The sequence below is a fragment of the Sus scrofa genome, chromosome 4 (assembly GCF_000003025.6).
Source record: "Sus scrofa isolate TJ Tabasco breed Duroc chromosome 4, Sscrofa11.1, whole genome shotgun sequence".
Lineage (NCBI taxonomy): Eukaryota > Metazoa > Chordata > Mammalia > Artiodactyla > Suidae > Sus > Sus scrofa.
The window spans coordinates 46,183,122-46,203,307 of record NC_010446.5 but is presented as its reverse complement, the minus strand read 5'-3'; the positions used below and the strand labels follow the sequence as shown (position 1 = coordinate 46,203,307).

General features: G+C 36.2%; 1 protein-coding gene across 1 annotated transcript in view; it reads left to right on the top strand.

Moving 5' to 3' along the window:
- NECAB1 (N-terminal EF-hand calcium binding protein 1) overlaps positions 1–20,186 on the top strand; it is a 257,897-nt gene that overhangs the window by 36,366 nt on the left and 201,345 nt on the right. The window lies entirely within an intron of this gene.

Here is a 20,186-nt window from a genome sequence, read left to right as displayed (position 1 = left end):
TAATATTCATGAGGATGCAAGTTTGATCCCTGGCCTCGGTCAGTGGGTTAAGGATCCAGTGTTGCCCTTGAGCTGTGGTATAGTTTGCAGTTGTGGCTCAGATCACATGTTGCTGTAGCTGTGGTGAAGGTCGGTGTCTACAGCTCTGATTCAACCCCTAGCCTGGAAACGTCCATATGCTGTGAGTATGGCCCTAAAAAAAAAAAAAAGACAAAAATAAAAATAAATAAATAAATAAATAATCCTAAGGCCATTTTTATGTTAGCGTAGCAAAATAGGAAAATGCAGCAATTACCTGGACAACTCAGATATGCTGAACTCCAAATCTGTGTTACCTGAGAGATGCAGTTAATTCAAGACACAGAATTTTCTCTAAACAATCAATGTATACAGTCATCTATTTATTTTCTCTCCTTTGCATTAGCATAACATTTATAAAATTTCTATTTATATTCACATTATACTTAAAAACATAAAATAATGATGTATTTAGGATATAGAACAACAGAAATGTGATTAATTGAAACAAATCATATTATTTGTGACACAATTATAATCACAATTATAGATTTCTAATACTGAAACATACCATTTGAACTATGCCTCCTTGACCCATCTGTATGTCTACTACTTAATAATCACTATCTTCCTTTTTTTTTTTTTTTTTTTTGTCTTTTTGCCATTTCTTGGGCCACTCCCACGGCATATGGAGGTCCCCAGGCTAGGGGTCTAATTGGAGCTGTAGCTGCTGGCCTACAACAGAGGCATAGTAGCCTGCGGTCCGAGCTGTGTCTGCGACCTACACTACAGCTCACGGCAATGCCAGATCCTTAACCCACTGAGCAAGGCCAGGGATCGAACCCACAACCTCATGGTTCCTAGTTGGATTTGTTAACTGCTGAGCCACAACGGGAACTCCAAAGTGTTTAGATGGTTGCAGGCAGTGAGCCAGCTTACCAATAAAATGCTCTTGGGCTACATCTATGCACTGATATTTTCTTGCATCAGACTAATAAGAAAAATTAAAAAATTGAATTCACTTTACTCAAGCAGCTGAATATTTAAAAATGACACTTTGTAATTGTCTTGACTTCTGTTGGGGTTCCAAATTCCCTATGAAATGGTCTAAGGTTTCTGTTGTCAGAAATGGTTTTAGAAGATAACTATATAAGAAGTTCCATTCTGTGCAATAAATCTAGGAATATCAAATCCCTAGTAGGAACTAGCGGTAGACAGAACCAGCTTATAGTTTAGAGGAGCAATAGGCCCACTAATTGATCACTTCAAAATAATATCATAAATGTTATGATTGATATACACACAGGATACTTTGAGATGTCCAGTTGAGTAGGCTGAGAGAATGTTCTTAGGATTAGATAGCAGGATCTGAGTCTTCATGGGAGAGTAGAAATTGATTACGTAAAGAAATAGATGCCGTAATATTTCAATCTGAGGGGAAAGCATAAGGAAAGACCTGAAAGAATAAGGTGAATAGGAGCAAAAGATATTCCCTTATTACCAAAATGACAAATGTAAGGCTGAAAGTAGGAGAATCAGGAGAGGAAAGAATGGACCAGATAATACAGAATTTGCATTATGAGATTGTTAGTGTTTCAGCTTATGACATCTTTGTGGGTCATTGTGGCTCTACTCAAGGATAGGCTTAAGGGGGTAGTGGTAGAGGAAGAATACAGTTAGCAGCTGAATTCTTAAATTACTGCTAGGGAGTAATGTTTATGCATGGAAAAAACAAATTGATGTTGTATCATTCAAAGAAATGATACTGAGTGGAGAGAAGACCAGAGCTCAGATGTTGGAAGTTGAGATGATAGTACTTCATCATATATCCTGGTTATTTCTTTCTCATTATTGTTTTAAACATTAAAGTTTTAACAATTTCCAGGTTTGGAACTGCTATTTGTAGTCATAGTTCCAGAATTTGGTGTCACAGAGATTTTTTAATACATGTTTACTCATATTAATGAAAAATAAAGTTTTCACTAGAACTTGTTGCCTAATTTTACTATTTTATTTATATATTTATTAATGGTTGGCATAGCATTAAGATTACATAAGTGCTAAAGAAGTATATAATGATTTTTACAATAACTCTAAAAGAGTATTACTACCAGGTATTTTTAAAAATGTATAAATAACAAGTGTTTTCTGATAATAATGTTGTTCAATTTAATTTGGAGCTAAAGTATTAGATATGGACTTCTGAATTATATTCATGAAATTCCTTTAAAAAAAGGATGCTAGTGTTGGACATTGATCTTTTATGAAAGTTAATTCAAACATTGGTGCTGATATTTAATAGCCATATTTCAAGCAAGTGATATAATTTATCTTTGCATGATCCAAATTTTAATATTTTAGTGATTGTACTATATATATGCCATATATAGTTCCCTTTCACATACCTTCTAAGAAAATATGCTCTCAAATGCACACCATCCTCAACCACTCTAATTTGATCAAGGGTACCACATAGCCTGAAGGAGCCAGTTTATACATAGACGGGACCAAGTCAGTTGGCACTCACTGTCTCATGTTTATGGTGAACTATGAGAGTCAGAAACCATGAATGTCTGCTACTATAGCCTCTAGGGTTGCCTGATTTCTGCTCTTTCTGATGTCTGGCAGTTTAGCTTCACTTTGGAGTCCATTAAATCATTATCCAATTAATACTCCACATTTTCTTGAGCTTATTTGAGTAAGATTCTGCTCCTTGCAAAAGTATAATCTAAGACAGTATTACCTCAGCTCATTACTGCCATCTAAGTAAATACAAGTATCTTTGCTATAAACAGTATATCTGGCTATGTTTGAAAAGTGACATAACCACTTTGAAAATATTTGGAAAGGAAGAAGGAAAATATTGAAAACGTATCTTGCTAGTTAAATTTCCCTCTTTTATCACATGAATGCTATTCTTAAATATTTTGCTTGATCATGAGAAGCAAATATTGTTTAGAAACATAATTATAGCTATGTCTATAGTGCAACATAATTGAGGTATTTTAAATTTAAAAATTAAGTAAATCATTCTTTGTAAAAGGACAAAAAAAATCATCAGGTAAACCTTCATATTTTCAGAAATTATGTTTTTATAGTAGATTTAAAATGAATAAACTATTAATGTAGAGCTGTGCTATGATTAACTAAAAAGTTTTCATTTTTATTTTTATTTTTTTGCTTTTTATGGCCACACCCATGGCATATGGAAGGTTCCCAGGCTAGGGGTCTAATTGGAGCTACAACTGCCAGCCTACACCACAGCCACAGCAATGCCAGATCCCAGCTATGTCTGCAACCTACATCACAGCTCATGGCAACGTCAGATCCTCAACCCACTGAGCAAGGCCAGGGATCGAGCATGCAACCTTATGGTTCCTAGTCAGATTCGTTTCTGCTGTATCATAGTGGGAACTTCTAACAGAGTTTTGACAAATAAAAATATATATACTGCCCCTCCACACGTTTAATTTTCAATTATAACTCTCCTGTTCTTTCTTTCATTTCATTCATTCATTTGCTCCTTCATTTAAAAAAAAAAAATAACATGTTCACTTGAGAAATTTTGTTAAGAGTATTTCACTAAAGTAAAAAACTTATGCCCTGGAGCCCCTTAGATCTTTTCAGTCAAATTTCTCTCATGGATACAAGTAAACTATACTAAACAAACCCCAAGCACAAAAAAAAAAAAAAAATACATGCAACCTCATAAGAACTTACGCATTTAAGATGGTGAAAAAATTTCTGTTCATTAATATTACCAAGGTTGGAGGTATTTTAGATCTGAACCATAGAAGGCTGGGGTTTTTTTTTTTTTAAGTGTACTTCAAAATTAAAATATTAACTACATCCTCCTCTATGTTAAAGAAGGTTAGGGAGTTGTGGTCACCCTTCTGGCCTATACAGGTACAAGTTTAAGATTAAAATTCAGTATAACCTCATTCTAATGAGAATTCCATGAATCATCTTAAGTATTTAATCAGATTTGAAGATTAGGACTTTTTGTTTTTGGAAATTACATTTCTAATCTACATGGTCTGAACATTTCTTTCCACTTCTAAGGTCTCTTCAAAAAAAACACAAAAAAACAAACAACAACAACAAAAAAAAACAGAGAGTTTAGAAGTAGAAAAAGCCCTGAATGAAAGTAGGAGAACTTTAAAGATGTCAATGAAGTCCAGCTTTCTATAACATTTAAAAAAGGGTTTTTTTTATTATTTGATAGTTCTTTTCCATTATGGTTGCACATTTGGAAAATTTTCATTTTTTTATTGAGTAGAGTAATTGGTTGAGTGTGGAACAAAAGATAAGCATGTTTCTATGAATGATACTTGGGATATGTTTTGTAGCAAAGAAGGTAGAAAATGTAAGTTTTGGTAAACAAGAAAAAAATGTTGAAAATTTTTACTTAAGCATTAAGGGGAAGTATAAACACTAATTTTCTGAAGTATGTCATATTCACCTTACTAGGACTTTCATGATTTAACAGATTTTTGTCGAGCCTTACTTTACTATCTTCTTTCTGGGTCAAATATGCCTAATCTTGCTTTTCCTTAAAAAAAAAATGTTGATCTCTGTCATTTTAATTACTTGGCCTATTCTATCTCTTCCAGCTCTAGTAAAGCTTTTTTAAACTCACTTTTTTTTCTCAGATTTTATAAAAGTTACTCTTTAGAAAAGAATATTTAAACCCCTAAAATTTAAGCTTTAAAAAATAATAAAAACTAAATATACAGCTTTGGTAGTTTACAAATGGACATTACCATACCAGATAGAGAGAAGAAATAGAAGGAATATCATTAGGTCAAGAGGAAGCTTCCATGGTACATCAAAAGTGCTTTCATTTGGAGTTCCCCTCATGGCTCAGTGGTAACAAACCCGACTAGTATCCATTAGGATGAAGGTTCAATCCCTGGCTTCACACAGTGGGTTAAGGATCCAGTGTTGCAGTGAGCTGTAGTGTAGGTTGCAGACATGGCCTGGACTCCACATTGCTGTGGCTGTGGTGTAGGCTGAGAGCTACAGCTCGGATTTTACCCCAGCCTAGGAACATGTATATGCCACAGGTGTGACCTTAAAAAGTCAAAAACAACAATAACAAAACAGTGCTTTCATTTGAAAGTGTATCCAATATTGCAGAGATCTTTACCTGAGCTCACCTCCTCCCATGGGCATAGAAAAATTACAGCTACCAATGAGAATGACCTGAATAATAATAGAAAATATTTTCCACAGCTAAGGATATAATGAATGAACCACAGTGAGACAGGTGGGAGGGGCAGAGATGCAGTATAGTCCAGACCCATATGCCTTGGAGGGTTTCCTACAAATGGGAGGATAATTGCAATTACAGAGGTTTTCCTCAAGGAATGAAGGATTCAAACTCCACATTGTATTTCCCAGCCTAGGGATATTGAAACAGGAATACAAGCCCCCAGAATGTATGGCTTTGAAGGCCAGTGGAGTTTGTATACTGGAGAACAGAAGGGCTATTGGAAATAGACACACAAAACCTCACATGCTCTGAGACCCAGCACAGAGGAAGTAATATGAAAGGAACCAGGGTCAGATGCAATTTCTGATCTTGGATAGCCTCCAAGAGAGCCTTGAGGCAATTAAGACACTCTCTCGGTGACATAGATGCTTGTAGCAGCCATTTTGAATAGCTTATTCTACCATGAGGACCCAGGTGATGGCAAGCACCATTTTAGAGTTCTCCCTGTAGGCTGTTAGCACTGGGGTCTTACCTGCCAACAACTGGTTAGCACCAGTCCTCGGACCCCTCAGCCTTAGCAACCAGTTCCATTAGCCCCAGCCCCACCCACCAGTGGGACAACACCAGATCCACGATTCCTCAGTCCATGCAATTAGGAGGCCCAGGGCCTGGCCCTCCCAATCAGTGGGCTTGTACCAACCCTAGGAACTCCAAAGACCTTCAGCCATTCAAGCAAGGATTTTCCCTACCTACCAGTAGGCTGACAGCTTCTGCACAAGAAAGGGCTTGGCAGCAAACTGGGCAGGGGGCCAGCCATGACTACCAGCATGTGCACAGTAGTTGGGCCCACCAAAACTGAAAGACCAATGCAGCCCACATCAGGCATGCTCTAGAGCATATAGCTCTAGTGATCAGAGGGGAGTGTGCTGATGGGTCCATAGGACATTGTCTACAGAGAGTTATTTCTCCAAAATTGGAAAATTTAATCAACTGACCTACCTATACATAGAAATAAACATTCTCTAACCATAGAGAATTATACAAGAGGAAGATACAGAGGAATATGTTCCAAAGAAAGAAACAAGATAAATCCCCAGAATAAGAACTGAGGTGAGGGTAAGCAATCTGCCTGATAAAAGTTCAAAGCAATAATGATAAAGATGCTCAATGAACTCAGAAGAAGAATGGATGAAGACCATGAGAATAACAAACAGAAAATATAGAAGAAATGATACAGAGGAACAGATGAGCAAATTGAAAGAGAGTAGTGAAAATCACCCAAGATGAACAAAAAAGAAAAAAGAATATAAAAAAAATGAAGATGGTGTAAGAGACTTCTGGGACAGCATCAAGCATACTGACATTTGTTATAAGGGTCTTAGAAAAAGAGGAAGGAAAGGGGTAGAGAACTTACTTGAAAATGCAAAGGCTGAAAATTTCCCTAGCAAGGGAAAGGAAACAGATATCCAGGTTCAGGAAGAACACAGAGTCACAATCAAGATCGAGCCATAGAGGTCCACACCAAGCTGCAGTGTAATTAAAATGGCAGAAATTAAAGATAGAGAATCTTAAAAGTAGTAAGGGAAAACAATTATATACAACAGTTACATACTCCTAAAAGACAACTAACTGAACTTTCAACAGAATCATCGCAGGTTGGAAAGGAGTGGAACAATATATATTAAAGTGACAAAGAAGGAAAAAAACCTACAGTGAAAAATAATCTACATAATAAGGCTAACATAATATATGTATTATGGATAGATGGATAGAGAGTTAGGAAGAAAGATAGATACACGACTACATATAAAATTCACAGTAACCACAAACAAAATCTATAATAGAAACACACACAAAAGAGAGAATGGAATCCAAAAATAACACTAAATATGATTGTCAAATTACATGGGAAGAGTGCAAAAGAAAAAGGAAGGAACAATAAAAAAAACTACAAAAATGAACTGAAAACAATTAACAAAATAGCAATAGGTATATACCTAGCAATAACTACTTTAAATGGACAAAATGGCCCAGTCAAATGACATGGAGAGGCAGAATAGATATAAAAACCAGACCTATATCTATGCTGCTTACAAGAGATTCAGTTCAGACCAAAAAAAAAAAAAGCTAAAATGAGGGAATGGAAAAGATATTCCATGCAAAAGTAAATGAAAAGAAAGTAGAGTAGGAGTTCCCATTGTGGCGCAGTGTTTAACGAATCCGACTAGGAACCATGAGGTTGTGGGTTCAATCCCTGCCCTTGCTCAGTGGGTTAAGGATCCAGCATTGCCGTGAGCTATGGTGTGGGTTACAGACGTGGCTTGGATGCCGCATTGCTGTGGCTGTGGCATAGGCTGGTGGCTACAGCTCCAATTGGACCCCTAGCCTGGGAACCTCCATATGCTGCAAGAGCGGCTCAAGAAAAGGCAAAAAGACAAAAAAAAAAAAAAAAAAAAAAAAAAAAAAAAGGAGACTAATAATACTTAGACCAAATAGACTTTAAAACAAAGACTGCAACAAAAGACAAAGGACATTACATAATGATAAAGGGATTAATCTAACAAGGAGATGCACCTAAACATATACAGAAAATTTTAACAAATGTAGGGGGAGAAATTAACAGTAACACAATAAAACTAGGGAATTTTAAACCCTGCTTGAATAAAGAAACCCTTGCTTTAAGTGATACATTAGACCAGATGGACTTCAAAGATATAAAAAGAACATACCATCCAAAAGCAGCAGAACACATATTATTCAAATGCACATAGAATAATCTCCAGGATGGAGCACATTCTAGGCCACAGAACAAGCCTTGATAAATTTAAGAAGACCAAAATCATATCAGCATCTTTTCTGATCACAAGGGTATGAGACTAGAAATAAATCAACTACAAGAAAAAACTTCCACCTCCCCCAAAATCAAACATTGGAACAATACACTACTAAATAACCATAGTGTCACTGAGGAAATCAAACAAATGAAAATGGAAACACAACAATCCAAAATCTATGGGATGTAGCAAAAGCAGTTCTAAGAGGGAAGTTTATACAGATACAAGCCTACCTCAGGAAATAAGAAAAATCCCAGATGGATAGTCCTAACCTTACACCTAAAGGAACTAGAATAAGAAGCACAACAAAATCTAATGTTAATGCTAATGTACGAAAAGTGCTAGCAGTGATCAGAGAAGAAATAAATGAAATTGAGACCATAAAACAAGTGAAAAATGACTAATGAAACTAAAATCTTACTCTTTTGAAGAGATAAACTTGATAAAACTTAGCCAGACTCATCAGAAAAAAAAAAGAGAGAGGGCCTAAATTAATAAAATCAGAAATGAAAGAGAAGTTATAGCTCACATAACAGAAATACAAAGGATCATAGGAGTTTGCTAGAAAAATTATATACCAATAAAATGGACAGCCTAGAAGAAATGAAAAAATCCTAGATATATAAATCTCCCAATATTGAATTGGGGGAAAATAGAATATAGCAACAGGCCAAAAATGAGTAATTAAATTTGATCTGTAATAATTAATAAAAAAAAACCTCCCAAGAAAGTCCAAGATCACACAGCTTCACAGGTAAATTCTTTCATTTGGAAGAGGTAATGTCTATCCTTCTTGTACTATTCCCCAAAAAATTGAGGAGGAAGGATTGTTCCTGAACTCATTCTACAAGGCCAGTATCCCCCATATATCAAAACTGGACAAAAAACTTTCAGAAAAAGAAAATTACAGACCATTATCAGTGGTGAACTTAGGTGAAAAAATCCTCAACAAATTTTAGCACATTGGATTCAAGAATACATTAAAAGATCAAATACCATAATCAAGTGGGATTTATCCCATATTTATTCCCAGGATGCAAGGATGGTTCAATATCTCCAAATCAATTAATATGATACATCACATTAACAAATGGGAGAATCAGAAATCTATACATAGAACTTCCATATGACCCTGCAATCCCACTCTTGGGCATCTATCCGGACAAAACTCTACTTAAAAGAGACACATGCACCCGCATGTTCATTGCAGCCCTATTCACAATAGCCAGGACATGGAAACAATCCAAATGTCCATTGACAGATGATTGGATTCGCAAGATGTGGTATATATACACAATGGAATACTACTCAGCCATAAAAAAGGATGACATAATGCCATTTGCAGCAACATGGATGGAACTAGAGACTCTCATACTGAGTGAAATGAGCCAGAAAGACAAAGACAAATACCATATGATATCACTTATAACTGGAATCTAATATCCAGCACAAATGAACATCTCCACAGAAAAGAAAATCATGGACTTGGAGAAGAGATTTGTGGTTGCCTGATGGGAGGGGGAGGGAGTGGGAGGGATCGGGAGCTTGGGCTTATCAGACACAACCTAGAATAGATTTATAAGGAGATCCTGCTGAATAGCATTGAGAACTATGTCTAGATACTCATGTCGCAACAGAAGAAAGGGTGGGGGAAAAAACTGTAACTGCAATGTATACATCTAAGGATGACCTGACCCCCTTGCTGTACAGTGGGAAAATAATAATAAAAAAAAAAAAAAACTATACCCAACTTTAAAAAAAAAAACAAACAAATGGGAGAATGAAAATCACATGATCATATCACTAGATGCAGAAAAAGTTTTAACAAAATTCAACACAATTTATAATAAAAACTCTCTACACAGTGGTTATAGAGGGAATATACCTCAACATAATAAAGGCTGTAAATAATGAACCCACAGCTCACATTATATTCAATGGTGAAAGTTTTCCCACTAAGATCAGGAACAAGAAATCCTGATTTCCCACTAAAACAGAAACAATACCATTCATATTTACATAGTACTGGATGTCCTAGCCACAGCAATTAGACAAGAAAAGGAAATAAGTTAAATTATCATTGTTTGCAGATGACATGATACTATACATAGAAAATCCTGATGATGCCTCCAAAAAAAACCTACTAGAATTCTCAATTAGGTAAAGTCATAGGTTAAAGAATTAATATGCACAAATCAATTGCATTTATATACACTAAGAAAAAAACTGTCACAAAGAGAAATTAAGAAAACAGTCCCATTTACAGTTGCATCAATAATAATAAAATACCTTAGGTATAAATTTAACCAAGGAGATGAAATGTTCACTTAGAAAACTATAAGACATTGATGCAAGAAATTGAAGATGATGTATACAAAGGGAAATATATACTGTGCTAAGGAAATGGAAGAATTAATATTGTAAAAATGTCCATAACACCCAAAGCAATCTACAATTTCAATGTAATCCCTATTAAAATATCGATGGTATTTTTTCCAGAACTAACATAAATAATTCTAAAATTTACCTGGAAACAAAAAAGACCCAGAATAATCTAAATAATTTTGAGAAAGAATGATATTTGGTGTATCCCACTCCCTCACTTCAAACTCTACTACAAAGCTATAGTAATAAAAATAGTTTAGTACTGGCACAAAAATAGACACATAGATCAATGGCTAAGAATTGAGAATATATAAGCACGAGTTTATTTCTGGGCTGTTGATTTTGAGATTAATCTACAATAAAGGACATAAGAACATACAATGGGGAAAAGACAGCCTCTTTAATAAATGGTATTGAGAGAACTGGACAGCTCTTGCAAAAATATACTCAAAATGGAACAAAAACTTATATGTGAGGCCTTAAACTATAAAATTTCTAGAAGAAAACATAGGCAGTATGCTATTTGACATCAGTCTTAGCAATATTTTCTTGGATCTGTCTCCTCAGGCCAGGGAAGCAAAGGTGATCTTAAACAAAAGATTGCATCAAACGAAAAAGCTTTTACACAGTGAAAACAAAAACTGTCATCAAATTGAAAGTGTAGTCCACTGAATGAGAGAAGATATTTGCAAGTTATGTATCTGAAAAGGAGTTAGTATCCTAATATACAAAGAATTCATGCAACTCAACAGCAGAACAAAAAAACAAACAAGAAACAATTAAAAAAGATGGGCAGAGCACCTTAATAGACATTTTTACAAAGGGGAAATAAAAGTGACCATAAGACACATGGAAATATGCTCAAAGTCACTAATCATCAGGGAAATGCAAATGAAACCACAATAAGATATCACCACACAACTGTCAGATGGCTACTATCAAAAATAATCCCAATAGCAAGTGTCGATAGGATGTGGAGTAAACAAAACCTTCTTGCACTGTTTGTGGGAATGCAAATTCATAAGTAACTATGAAAAACATAGTATGGAGGTATTATCAAAAAAATTAATAATAGAATTACCATACAGTGTAACAGTATAACTTCTGTGTATTCTTCTGAGGAAAACAAAACCCACTAAATTGTAAAGATACATTCACCCCTGTGTTAACTGCAGCATTAATTACAATAGCCAAGATATGTAAGGAACCTAAGTGTCCATCAATAGATGAATGGATAAAGAAGATGTACACACACACACACACACACACACACACACACACACACACACACAAACAATAGAATACTTCAGTCCTAAAATAATTTTGCCATTTGCAACAGCATGGATGGACTTGGAGGGTATAATGACAAATGGAATGTCAGAGAAAGACAAATGCTATATGATATCACACGTGGAACATAAAAAATAAAGCAAACCTATGAATATAACAAAAAAGAAACAGACTCAGAGATATAGAGAACAAATTAGTGGCTACCAGTGGGGAGAGGGAAAGAGAGAGGGTCAAGACAAGAGTAGGGAATTAAGAGGCACAAACTACTATATATAACATAAATGAGCTACAAGGATATATTGTAGACCACAGGGGACATAGCCAATATTTTATTTTTTATTTTTTGTCTTTTTAGACTGCACCTGCTGCATAGAAAGGTTCCCAGGCTAGAGGTCTAATCGGAGCTGTAGCAACCAGCCCATGCCACAGTTGCAGCAACTCAAGATATGAGCTGCTTCTGCAAACTACACCACAGCTCATGGCAATGCTGGATCCTCAACCCACTGAGCGAGGCCAGGGATCGAACCTGAGTCCTCATGGGTACTAGTCAGGCTTGTTAACTTCTGAGCCATGACAGCATCTCCAGATATAGCCAATATTTTGTTTAAGAAAAGGTATAAATGGAGTATAAGCTTTAAAAATTATGAATTGCCATGTGTACAATTGAAACTTACATAATATTGCACATCAACTATACCTCGATTAAAAAAAAAAAAACAGAAAGAGGAGTCCCTTCTGTGGCTCAGTGGGTTAAAGGATCTGGTGTTGCTACAGCTGTGGCATAGGTTGCAGCTGGAGCTTAGATTCAGTCCCTAGCCTGGGAACTTCCACATGCCATGGGTGCAGCCATAAAATGAAAACAAAATAAAACAAAAGAAAACTGAAACAGACTCTTATATCCAGAGAATAAACAGGTAGCTGACAGAGGGAGAGGGATAGGGGTGTGCGTGAAATAGGTTAGAGAGAGTAAGAGGTACAAACTTCCAGTTACAAAATAAATGTCATGGGGGTGAATTGTACTGTATAAGGAATATAGTCAATAATATTGTGATATCTTTGTATGATAATAAATGGTAGCTAGATTTACTGCTATGCATTCTATAATGCATAGCAGTATTGAATCACTACATTGTACACCTGCAACTGACTTAGTTTAGCAGCTCAGTTATTCTTAAACAAAAGAAGAAGTCCTTTCACTCATCATTAAGCCATTTTTCAATTAGCTTGTCTACATTTTTTAGTCAGAGGAACACATGAAGAAATTAGCATAATTCTTTGTGGAACAGATCCATAACACAGGCAAGGGGGAAAGATCCCCTAGAGACAAAAATGATTCTTTTAGCATACTGCAATTTGGAGTTCCAGATTGTCAGGATAGACCAAATGGTAGACCAGATGGAAGTTTTGCTGTTAGATCAGGCAGTGAACACAGGAAAGTTTCCCAGGGCCTGCAGATGGGAGCCTATGATAGAAATGGGCAACTGATGTTTCACATCAAGTGTTCCTTATTCCATACTAAAATAAGTTTTTGGATGCTAAAATCTTAGATTTCAATCCAGTACTTGCTAAATCAGTGAAGCATTGCAAAGCAAAAAAAAAAAAAAAAAAAAATCATTGCCTGCTGTAAAATCATAGTCCATTTTGAGCTAGATTTGAAAGTTTAAAAATCTCTTTCTTAACCTAAAATGAAATTTTTATCTCTAAACTTTCACTTATTCTAATTTATTCTATTCCTTAGAGCCATGCAAAATATGAATACTTTATGACAAGTTTTTCTAATTTTTGAAGACAGTTTTTATGCACCAATGCTGAGATAAAGTCCCATAGTATTTGGAGAATAATGATATCAAAGGGTTTGTTTCAGATGGCAGAATTTTTTTCCTTCTGAAACAGAAAACATTGTTCATTGTACATTTGTGCATAACAGTTAAATTTTAAAGTTCGATGAGTTGGTTGATGAAACCACTTTTTCCCTTGAGTTATCATTATACTGCTTAAGTAGACACATTTTAGCATCCTTAGGTAAAGATGGCAGGGTCAGTACCCAAGGAATAAGCAGTATGTTAGTTTGAAGACCAAAGCCTTCACTGCATGTAGTGACTAGAAAGTTCGTTGCAATTCCAATAGTGGGCAAGAGAGTCTATCCTTATAGTCTATACCATCTTCAACTAGTACTGAAAATTTAGAAAGCGGCACTAAGACCTCAGTACCTGGAAGATAGGGCAGATCACAATCCCAAGTGCTAGGCTAAGTATGGCATGACTTAGAGGTGCCAGTTAAGAAGTTAGAAAATAGAAAAAAATTGTCTAGTAATATGTCATGAGAAAACAGTGAAAATCAAAGTCCAGAGTATAACAAGGCTAAAGTAGACTGGACAGACTGGGTGTGCCAGGGTTGAGTTTTAGCGATATAGATTGGGCAAAGGAGCACTGAAGGAAGAGTGCTCCTAGTATTCAGACAAAGCTCCAACTGGCCATGAGCAAACTAATAGAGAATACAGAGCCCAGATGGAGCATTTTATGATCAAGACTTAGCTGTAAGAACTAAGGGCTGACATCAGTCCAGGCATTGAGTTGCCTCTTTGGCATAAGCAGACAAAGGCTGATAGGTGTATGCTCTTTTCCAGAGAGAGGAACAAATTAGATGACAGCTGTGGTTAGCATCCTTTGCTAACATTCTGAGTCAGAGGAGCCAAGGATACTTAGGAGGGAGAGAATAACATACTTCTTATAGACAGTCCTCAACTTCTTCAAAGCCTTACTTAGCAGAAGTCACAGCAGGGCAAAAGATAATGTACTAGGCAGGACTTTACTAGTTGTGAGTAACAGAAACATAAATTAAGCTGACTTAAAGAAATAATTATCTGCTTCATGTATCTGAAAAGTCCAGAGATAGGCTTCATGTGTGCTGGAGCAAAGGACTTAGTGGTGCTAGAAATCATCCCTCACCTCTTCTCTGCGTTAGCTAGTCTCTTGCATAGACCTTCTTGCTGAGAGGTCAGGAAGGTTACTAGAGGCTCAAGATTCCTTTTGCCACCAGCTTGGAAAACTCTGAGAGATTTTATTTCACAGTAGTTCCAGCAAAATTTTTGTCTTGAATTATGTTAGTCTAGCTTGGATCTCATGCACATTTTTGAAATATCACTTTTTAGGAAAAGACAATGTGAAAGGAAACCAGGATACAGTTACCAAAATAAGGGGCAATAAATGCTGGGCAGCAAAACTTGAGTCTCCTGCAGAACAAATAACTTTTCAGCCTTAAATACTTCCACTTACTATTCATAGTTTAGAGGAAGATGATCTGCTTCCCCAAGAGGTCGGGGCTTGGTGGAGTTTGTATTCCAGAGAGTTCCTACTAAGTGTAGAGTCAATCTAGAAAATTTGAAGCTATCTATACTGTAGATTGAAGCCAGAGAGAAATCTTTGTTTTAACAAGCATCCTTGTTCCACTGATCTTTCAGGGCCCCAGCCCTCGATACCCACTTCCTTTCTCGACCATCTGATTGTGTCTATTCTCAATGTTGCTGTTTACCCATACTTTCCTAGAATCAAGCCTGTGATTCTACTTCTTTTTCCTTGTGGTCCTACCAAGTCTCTGTATTTTCAGGGACTGCCAAAAAACGTAGGCAGACTTAATGAGTAACACTTGATCTTTTTTTTTTTTTTTTTTGTCTTTTCTGGGGCCACACCTGCAGCATATGGAAGTTCCCAGGCTAGGGGTCTAATTGGAGCTGTAGCTGCCGGCCTGCACCAGAGCCACAGCAATGCCAGATCCGAGCCGCGTCTGTGACCTACACCACAGCTCATGGCAATGCTGGATCCTTACCCACTGAGCAAGGCCAGGGATCGAACCTGCAACCTCATGGTTTCTGGTCAGATTTGTTAACCACTGACCCATGACGGGAACTCCACGCTTGATCTTTATTCCCTTACTTTTTCTCCATAATCACCAACCTAAAGTAGATACTCTGGATAGTTCTCACGTTGTCCTTATTTTTTACAAGAATTTAAAATTAAATCAACTATACTTTTAAAAAAATCTAAAAAAAAAATTAAACCAGAATTCAAACAAAAAAATAAATAAAATAAAATAAAGCTGGGATGTGAACCTAAAAAAAGAATTTAAAAATTAGAAATAATAGGAATTTCCCCTTGTGACTCAGTGGTAACAAGCCCAACTAGCATCCATGAGGATGAGGCACGGATCCCTGACCTCGCTCAGTGGGTTAAGGATCCAGCGTTGCCATGAGCTGTGGTGTAGCTCATAGAAGCAGTTCGGATCTGGCATTGCTGTGGCTGTGGTGTAGGCTGGCAGAGTAGCTCCATTTCCACCTCTAGCCTGGAAACTTCCATATGCCACAGGTGCAGCCCTAGAAAGAAAAAAAAAAATTGAAAGAACAGTGTATGTAACTAAGAGAAGTACTATTTAATTATATCCTATAGAGACGTACTTTTTGCCACATTTTTAAGAGACCAAAAATAGAAGTCTTACAGTCTTACCAGGACTCATTCTAATCTATAACTAGGTCTTCAGTTATTGATTCCATTTGGCCATTTGAACTCGCCTGTGGCCATCAATTTTCCTTACTATTCACCTATTTTTATATATAATTTGATTTTTTAAAAGTTTTTTTAATGGGTTCAAGCTTTTATTCTATTTTTTATTTAATTTTTTTTTTTTTTTTTTTTTTGCTTTTTAGGGCTGCCCCTGTGACATGTGTAAGTTCCCAGGCTAGGGGTCAAATTGGAGCTGCAGCTGCTGACCTACACCACAGCCACAGCAATTTAGGATCAGAGTCGCATCTGTGACCTATACCACAGCTCACGGTAGTAACTGCCGGATCCCCAACCCACTGAGCAAGGCCAGGGATCCAGCCCACATCCTCATGGATACTAGTTGGATTCATTTCTGCTGCACCATGATGGGAACTCCTCCCTTATTTTTTTGAGACTGTGCCTTTCAGTCCAATAATTTCCAAAACCCATTTACTTTCTTTGAGTATCTCTAACTCATGAAAATATGGAGAGAATAAAACAGGCCGTTTCCTGAGAGTTACTTTTAAAATCCTTTTCTTTCTCATGAAGGCATTTTATCATCACCACTACCATTTCCTCCTAAATCAAGCCCCATTCCACAATTTGCAGAGGATCTGAGGATTATTCCTTAGAGGAAGAGTGAGTAATCAATAGTCTATTTTATAATTAAGGTGATTAGCATGGTTTGAGGAATTTATAAAGAAGAGAATTTTGAGGACTTTTTTTTAATTTATTGGAAATGGTTTCTCCTTAACTATAATTGCTGGGGGGCAAAATGGTTCTAATTTTCCCTGACAAAGATGGCAGATGAGCTAATTTCTTGTCAAGACAGTTCATATGTAATTTCTAAAAAAGTGTAATTTCTAAATGAAATGTTTAATTTTAATTGAATAGGAAAATACGTTTCTTGAATATGCCAGGCACTTACTTAACATCATCTTATTTCATCTTCACCAAAAAAACATATAAAAATGTATTATTCACAGTCTACAATTCAGGGCTGGCTGGAAGCAAAACTCAAAACTCTGTACATTGTCACACCACCTCAGTAAATTTTCAGATTTTTAGCTCTTTATTTTGTGTATCAGAAATCAAAAAGTTCCAAAGCCAGCTTGCTTTTGCTTTTTTTGTTTATTTTTTGCTTTTTAGGGTCGCACTTGCAGCATATGGAAGTTCCCAGGCTAGGAGTTGAATCAGAGCTGCAGCTGCTGGTTTATGTAACAACCAAAGCAAGGAAGGATCTGAGCTGCGTCTGCAACCTACACCATAGCTCATGGCAACATCAGGTTCTTAACTCACTGGGCAAGGCCAGGAATGAAACCCACATCCTCATGGATACTAGCCAGGTCCATAACCCACTGAGCCACAATGAGTACTCCCCAAGGACAGTTTTTAAACTCACCTTCACATATTTTATTCTTGATGAAAATGTGCTTAATTGTCTCCAGTAATAGAATATATTTGGATGTACACTATAAAGGTAATTTCTTTAATTGCTGCCTTTATCTCTCCTTTTTTGTGTACCTATTATGTAGGATTTTTACAGTGTGGGAGTTGCTATAATGTAGAAATGTTACTCTTTCTCTCTGTGGACATTATTTCCTTTCTTTGAACATTTTCCCTCCCTCCATCCTACCTTAGTGTCTGGAATTTTCTTCTGCTTTTAGACTTAGTCCCCTTACTACCCTCTATTCCATCACTTTGCTGCATTTGCTTCATTTTTTTCCATTGTTCTTCAGAGCAATCACAGAGTTTTACTGTTTCCTTTAGTCACTTTTTTTTTTTAGGGCCACTCCCAAGGCATATGAAATTTTCCAGGCTAGGGGTCAAAGCAGATCTGCAGCTGCTGGCCTACAGCAATACCAGATCCAAGCTGCATCTTCAACCTACACCACAGCTCGCAGCAATGCAGGATTCTTAACCTGCTGATCAGGACCAGGGATTGAACCCACATCTTCATGGATACTAGTTGGGTTCATTACCACTGAGCCACAAAGGGAACTCCCTCCTATAGTCTTTTTTTTTTTTTTTTTTTTTTTGGCTGCACCTGCATTATGCAGAAGTTCCTGAGCCAGGGAACAAACCCTGAGCAGGAACCTGAGCCACTGCAATTACAACAACACATCTTTAACTTGCTGAGCCAAAAGAGACCTCCAACTTTAGTCATTTTTATTAAAGGCCTTTGCTTCCAAACTTTTCAAGATATTTTATATTTTTAATATTATCTAGAGAATTATTCTCTGGTTCTCATCTCTTCCTCCTAGTAAAGAGCTTGAATTATTCTTCAGTCTTAATTGAACTCTCTCTTACAGTCAGCTATGATGTAATTGCTAGTGGTGAAGCAAAATCTATTACTGCTTAAAATAAATACTGTCTACTGAGCAATCGATATGAATTATTTATTCACATAAATGTAGTGTTCTTTCTTACTTTGCCAATATCCACCAAGTAGATTAAATCAAATTAGTAAAATGCTAATTCCAATCTTTTAAAAGTATATAACGTTCACTTGGACAGTCTTTTCTCTCTTTCTTGTCTTCCATGCCCACTGCATCAACCATTTTATCCTATAAATTCATCTGTTCTCTTTATTGTCACAACCACTGCCTAAGTACCTGCTTTCTCTCTTGTACAACTACATTATTCTCAAAAATGGTCAGTTTGATGGAACAATCACAATTGTTTTTCTCTATGACATCCCGAGATTTCAGAATTCTTGAAATACATATTTCAAATAACCTGAGAGTCATTGCTTACTTCTTGAAAGCTTTTGAAGAGCAATTTCTTTAGGAAAATATTTCCCACCACAATAAAAATTATATAAATAACATATGCTTCCTGTAAAAATAATTCAAACGATATAGAAATCACAAGGAAGAGAATAAAAACACCTGAAATTCCATCCCCTTAAGATAACTACCAATAACATTTGGTTACCATTACTTCTCATATGTGCATTCTGTTTTAATCACAGAGAACTATTTCCTTTTGACTTTCTTCTTCTCTCCCACTGTCTACCCCTGTCCCATTCCCTGTAACAAATCTTCATCAGCACCTAAAGTGTGGTCTTCTGTATCTTTTCTCCATGCTTATATAATCATATATACATCTATATGTCTCATGAAAGCCTTCCCTGACCTTCATCATTAGGTTAAATTTCTCAATCTGCCTTCTCATTGTAATACATATGTCTTCTCTGCCAACTGTTGTTATCAGCTACAATTCTATATTTGTTTTATATTTATTTGATTAAGGCTCACCTTCATGAAGGCAGAGGTCATGACTGTTTTGCTTTGCACCCATTCCCAAGCCCCAGTATAATGTCTAGCACACATTATAAGCTCAATGAGAAGGGAGAGATTTCTTTTTCCCCATACCTCATACTATACATTTTTCTTGAATATCCCTGCCCCTCTCCTAAGCCTAGTAAAACTTTCCAGACATCAAGGTCCACTCAACTCCATAAAAAAGCAGTGCTGCAATGTAAAAAGAACTCAGGAACTGGTCAAGGTTAAATCCCTTCGCTATCTAGCTATGAAGACTGCAAGTAGTCATTGCTGTTCATTGAGCCCTAATTTCATTGGCTATAAAATGGAGCTAATATAAAACACCCATCTTTCAAAGTTTAGCAGTAACATAAATTAACACCTGCCATAAAATAATTATTATTATTAAAATATATTCACTAGTATTTTATTCTTTCCTGATCATCTTCTCTGTCTAAATTTCTATAATTATAGTTTATACTTTCATAAGGTATCACTTAATTATATATCATCTCTTATTTTTTTGCTAATTATTTCATCAGCATGTTAATGTTGTCTCCAAATCTAAATTATAAACAACTTTGTGGTAAGGACATTGTTCTCACTACTTTCAGTAATTACTGGAATATATTCAATAAGTAGT